The sequence below is a fragment of the Sciurus vulgaris genome (assembly GCF_902686455.1).
Source record: "Sciurus vulgaris genome assembly, chromosome: 9".
Classification (NCBI taxonomy): domain Eukaryota; kingdom Metazoa; phylum Chordata; class Mammalia; order Rodentia; family Sciuridae; genus Sciurus; species Sciurus vulgaris.
Genome location: NC_136469.1, coordinates 55,055,640 through 55,062,261, shown reverse-complemented (window position 1 = coordinate 55,062,261; position 6,622 = coordinate 55,055,640). Strand labels below are relative to the sequence as shown.

At 36.0% G+C, this 6,622-nt stretch overlaps 1 long non-coding RNA gene across 2 annotated transcripts in view; it reads left to right on the top strand.

Moving 5' to 3' along the window:
• The window catches only part of LOC306670166, a 111,848-nt gene that overhangs the window by 4,154 nt on the left and 101,072 nt on the right, over positions 1–6,622 (top strand). The gene's annotated exons all lie outside the window — the stretch shown is intronic.

The window sequence follows — 6,622 nt, the reverse complement described above, 5'->3', positions numbered from 1 at the left end:
GAGAGAAAGACGAGGGAGGAGGTGTGGAGGCTGGGGGCGGGGGCGCGGGGGGGCGATTGGCGCCGAGGTGAGGAGGACGCAGGGACGTGGACACCTACTGATGATTGGCTGCAAATTACACGGGGAACAAGAGGCGCACGCGGGCCAGCGCTCCTTTTCACAAATCCTCTCCTCGGCAGAGGAGCCACGTTTCCCTGCTCGCCTGCCGATCGCCCTCCCTCCCCGCGCCCGGCTCCCGGGCTCAGCCGCCGAGCACACAGGGCTGTTGATTATTTTCTTTTGCTCTCGGAGATAATTGTTTGGAAGGGATGGAAAGAGGGCGTTTCCGCCACTCTCTCTCTCTCTCCCTCTCTCTCTGCATGCGGGGGGTGTGTGTGCGTGTGCGGGTGTGTGTGTAAATAAACTTGTCTGGGTTTTCTGGCTGGGCTGAGAAGAGCAATGCAAGAAACAGAGAAAAGGTCGTGTTTGTTGGAAGAATGCTCTTAGTTCGCACCCTACCGCATGCTGCTAAATAATTTTCCCGGTGTTCCCAGGAAGACTCTTTAAAAAAAAAAAAAAAAAAACATTTGGATCTTAAAGTAAAGGAAAATGGATCAGTGTCCCACTTGTTCAGACATCTGAAATATTATTATGCCAAAATGTTAAAATTGGTGATGGGATGCTTGAAAATCAGTCTGTCTCTCTTTCCTCTTTTTCTTCTCTTTTTCTCTCCTTTCTCTGTTCTTTTTCTCACTCTCTCCCTTCCTCCCCTCCCATCCCTCTTTTACTATTCTATCTGGTAGTTCCATGGATTAAATCAGATTTTTTAAACTCACAGCCCCATGTTTAATTCCAAACTTTTACTAAAACAAAAAAGTACTTATCTATCTAAATTAATGTATTTTATACCAGCATGTGATTAACACTTCGCTTCTTGCCACTTGGGAAAATAGTTTAATCATTGAAAGATAAATCTTTTTTCCACAGGTCAAATATAAATATAACTCACTCATAAAAGCAGCTGTGAATTAACCTTTTCACTACTGCCTTGAAGAAAATGAACTATTCCTGGATACATACTATCTTACCATTGAAAGTGTACTCTACCAGTTATAGTTATGAAATATGGCATACAATTATGAATCTTTTAAGCTATTTTGTCTAAGAAAAAATTAATGGCAAATGATACAAAGTAGGAAAGCAAAAAGTTCAAATTAACTTCGTTATAAAGCACAATAAAGTTTTTCTTTACTAAAACTATATTCTGGAATACTGCAAGAGTGTAGTTTCAAAGAAAAAAGTATCATAATGAGTTATATTTTTTGTAAGAACAAAATGCTGAGAGACATTTTAAACCATTTTGTATTTCAATTTTCAAAAGAATGACCTTGACCATATCAGAATGCCACCACTGATGGGGGATAGATTACTGATAAGATGGTAAGAACTGGTATGCATAACTGAAGGTGCTATTTCAAGATTGGGAAAGACTCCCATGGGGTGCAGATGTGTCTTGTGATTTGTCGATTAATACACATTTTGTCATTTTTAAAGACATAGACTAAGTTTGGTTATAATGGTTGCCACTTATAGACAAAATAACCAGATGGTTAAAAATTACTTAAGTTAATAAAATATTTTTTTTACACTAAAGCTGGGTATAAATAAGGAATGAATTTTTCCATTCAACCTTTTTTTGAGCTGAGTATCACAGGAAATCTGTCAGCAAATTGTAGTTACTTTTTAATGAGTGAATATATTACAGAAAGATATTAGATTCCTAACCATCTTTTCAAATATTTAAAATATCAGTCTAATGTTAGAAAATTTGAAGTATATAAATAAGCAGTTTTTTTTTTTTTTGTTTTGTTTTGTTTTAATCAAATAAAGGCATCATGCTGTCTCATGCCAAATTGTCCTTTCTGGAAATTTTCCTTCTTGGAAATTCCTTTTCTCATGCTTTCCTTTTTGCAACTCAATTTCAAAATAAAATCTTAAATGAGAAGAAATAAACTGGACTTCCAAAGTATTTTCTTACTGATAAAAGAAAGCTACAAAACACTCAAAACACTCTTAATAATTGATAATAAGTGCACTATTAATGACCCATAGGTGACAGACACTGCATTAAGTAACTTCCAGTTTTTTTTTTTTTTTTTTAATAAAATCCTTATGGGGTAATTATTTCTTTCATTTTAAATAGTGAAATTGAGACCCAGAAATATTAAGCAACCCAGATGAGCTCATGAAGTTAGTATGTAGCACAGCTGAATTTTGTACCCAATTCTGATTCTCTCCAAAACCATATGCTTAAGACTGGTTTAATGATTGATAATTAATCAATAGACCTTCTCTGGATACTAGAATTTTAGATTTAATTATGATTGTAGGCCCTTCATTCATAGGACATTAAATGAATGTATAGCACAAATTATACACAATCCAACTCATGGCTCTGATGTAGTATCCATTGCTTTTCTGACTGGGGAATTTATTGGATAAAGGGAAACAGCTCTTCTCTGATCTATTTTGCATCTTTCGTTACTTTGTATACAAGTTTAAACATTGACACTAGTCTGTGTCCTCCATTTTCTTCTCCAACATGATGTGCCTAGACTTTGATGACAACTATTCAGGGTCCATAGTTTCATGAATACTGAAACAAGGTTTGCACTCTCTGTGAGACGCCTGCTATAACTTGCAACTCCCTGGAAGTGGTATTTACTTCATGTGTTTTGTGATTTGAAGCAGGAGTACATGGTCCTCATTGATATCCTTATGAGAAAATAAACTCCCAACTTTGGAATCACCTGAAAAAATGTCTCCACTCTCCATAAAGATTGTATTATGCTATGAAATATGTTTAAAATCCTACTGATATCCATTATGATCATGATCCATATCATCACCACTATCCCAGAATTTCTGGAAAGGTAGCTAATTCTATGTAACAAATAGACCCCAAAATTCATCAGTGCAAAAATCACAGAAGTACATTGTTTGCTTATATAACAGTCTAGGGTGGGAATTTAAGGTGAGAAAACTGCTCAGCTTGGAGTAATTCAGATATCCAGTTTCCTTCCGTCTTGGGGCTTTGCCATTAAGTATAGCAAGCTGGCAGAAGGGCACGGAGAAGGCGTGATGGCTTTGTAAAAACTTTGGTCTTGAAGTGGAACATAGTCTTGCAGCTCCCATGCACTTGTTAAGAATTTGTCCCATGCCATGCCTACATGCAGATTGCTGTGCAGTCACTTCCAATGCAACTAACTCTACCACAGTGGAGTGCAGAAACAATTGTAGTGGCTAGTTGGCAGTCTCCCACCCAGAGTAATGCTATAAGGATAATAACCTGCTGGAGAAGATTAAGTAGGCCACACATCTCTGAATCTGACCTCGAGATTTCTCTTCCCCTGGGAGCTTTTCTGCTGATTGCCACCCTTAGAGATTAACACTGAAAGTATCTTAATTACCTTGGGGAAAGTTTGGTGACTATGAACAAATTATGCTTTCTTAAATACTAGTAGGACAGCTAAGCCAAAATTAGAATATTCAAATATATTCTGGTAAACCTGGTAAAGAATAAAACAGAGTTAACACAATGAGGGGAAATACCAGAAATAAATAAAATGACTTAGAGATAAATCTTAGGCACTGTCAGGTTCTCTGCAGGTGCCTTCAAATCCACTCCTAATCCACCAAGAAGGTGTTGTCTTATTAGTCATGAAACATATTCAACATCTGGACCAGGAAAGGTATGTGGGGCTGTCTCTCCAAACATCCCAGAACCCACATCCCAATTCATGTTTATGGTCCCTAAGGACTACCTCTTTCTTCAGCAATTCACACTGACCATAATAATAAAATAATCACACCCTTTGTAGAAGGTGAATACCTTAAATACCAAGAAAAAATAGAAAGTAATCTCTTCACCTCTTCTTTACAATGTTAACTGGGTCTTTCAATTATTTGACATCTTTGAAATTCTTGACTTCAGGGGTCATATTTGACTCAACTCTGTGTCCCCCCTCATAAATAACCCCTGTGGCACATGAGGTTCCTAATATTCTAAGCCATGCATATTGAATTAAAGTGGCATATATGAAATGTGTGGAAGTCAGTTCTCCATTTTCTATAGGATGAAAATTCAAAATTCATATAATGGTGTTCAAAGTCCTTCTCAAAATGACCCCATTTTTTGACCTTCATCTTCTGTTACTCCCTCCAAGAGCTCTATTCCAGCAGACTAGTTTCTCTAAGAAAAATATGGTTCACCTTACCATGAATAGCAGGGGAAAATTTTAGTTAATAAAGAACTATAGGCTATGATTACATACAGTTATTTACATAAAAGAGAGTTTTGCATAAATAAATTATAATATTACAATGAAATGATATTTTAAATGTCTTAATTGAACGTTTTAAGGGTATTTTTAGCAGTTTTTTGGGTGGTGGCTCAACAATTGGGATTTAACGAAACTAGTTCTTAAAATCAATATTCTACACACCTTTTTTTCTTTCACTTCTAATTAAATATCGATACAACATTAACATAATGCTGACCTTCATATTCCAAGCTGGTACCTTTAACCTGTCAACCCAGTAGGTCACCTGCTTTGAGCTGCTTTTCCAACTATCTTTACTCTCTTACCTTGTTTCTCTAATGACTCACAGAATACATTTATGGAATGGTTGACCACTGCCAAGGATAAAGACTGTGACAATTGAGGATAATGAAAATAATGGGTTCACAGGGTTAAACACATTACCCTGGCCTCGTTAGCATCATATTCAAATCAACTAATCAGCTAATCAAGTAGCACACATTCATGTATTTTAACACACATTTTGGACACTACACAGTGACATACCAAGTACTATCCTGGACATCAATTTTTAGAATCATTCTTCATAAGACCAAATTTGGTAAGCTCTGTTCTTCCTTATTGATGCCAAGTCTTCTTGCATATAATTTCTCATTTCTGTAAAATTATAAGTCTAATACAAAAACCCATACACTTTCTATTTAGCCTTGAAAGGGAAGTCTCCAGAAGACTAATCCTTCCGTAGGAAAAGAACTTAGCTTGATTTTGATTAGTTATGATCTTCTTTGTATTTTATCATAAATATTTGGTCTGCTTTATTCATTGGATTATTAGAAATCCAAGCAATAATATTTCAGACTTTCTCATAGTATTTACTCATGCAGGAAATAATAGTTTGATTTTGGTGCAGAAAGTTTTGTCACAGTAAATAACTTCTAGATACTAACAGATCTAGTTGTGTTTAGATCAGTTAGTATCTAGAATCAGAGCCTCAAGTTGTCCTTTGAGATACCTCTTTTCCTTCACCTGGCAGTATCAAGGGCCCTTACATGAGCCCTTTTCCCAAGAAAATTTGCCTTCGACCTAGGGTTACCGGATGCTTTTCTGGAGGGTGTATTCCCTAAGTAAGGTAAATAATGGTAAAGCAAAGTGTGGAACTATTGTGGTAAAATCTGCAACTCTGAGCTGAGCAGAAAACACTGCTCTGTCAACAGGCATGAGTGTGACAGTCTCCATGTTGCCCTGGCACCACCCAGAATGTGGCAGGTCGGCTCTTGCTCTCAGCCTCCTCTTTTTCACACAAGTCTTATCTGACAGGATTTACAGGACACTGGAATCAAGTAACAGAGATGTTCTCTCACTCCTCCTAATGACCAGTCAAAACTCCAAGCTCAATGACTCAGGTAACTAACATTCTCCTTAAGTCCAAGGGAAGAGTTGGACCTTTGGTTTAAAATTAAGTTTCTAGGCAGAAACTGATGATTTTATAAACAGGTCTCTTCAAATTATCAGACACAACTTCAAAATGTATGAATGCATTCTACTGTCATGTACAACTAACAAACAAATAAAAAACAAATTTAAAAAATGTAAAAACTCAAATTGTCTTTAAGACTTCTTACCAAGAGTTACTTCTAAAATTTACTTTTTGAAAACATTAAGCTAGACTCCAAAATCACACTGTTTAAGCTCTGCAAAACTTGGAAAGTGAATGTATTTTTCAACCATTTTCTATTAAGTAATGATGATTGAAATCACCAGTTTTGACCTTGCCAATTTAAATCAAATAAAGAAGTTTTTCATCAAAATGTTCGTAAACATTAAAAAAAATATTTGTTTTTCTCATAACATTGAGATTTTACACTTCTACTGGAGATCCCCATTTGCAAAAGTACAGGTTTCTGGATGTTAGTCTCAATATTTTATTTCAAATCAAAACCAGTTTTCATGCTTGTGTTGTTTTTTTTTATGTGCATTTCTATTGTTTAGTTTATCTTCAATTAACCCTTTTATTAATAAAAACAAAAAAAGCATTTCTCTTTTTCTTTGTTGAGAGAAAGAATTCAAGATAATATCCCTGAGTTGTTCTATCCAGGAAGGTTTTTTCTTCCCCCAGTGCTGACCTTTGTTATGTCGTAGTTATAGCAACAAGAAGAGTTCCTTCTGTCTGTCTGCTGCGTTCTCTTTCCAAACTAATGACAGTCTTTTATATGCTGTTGTGTAGTATGGAGAATGCTTTACGTGCATTGATTTCTTGATTTCCTGATGCATTTAGCTAAACCAGCAATTTAAATCAAGAATTTTAAAATAAATACAATTAA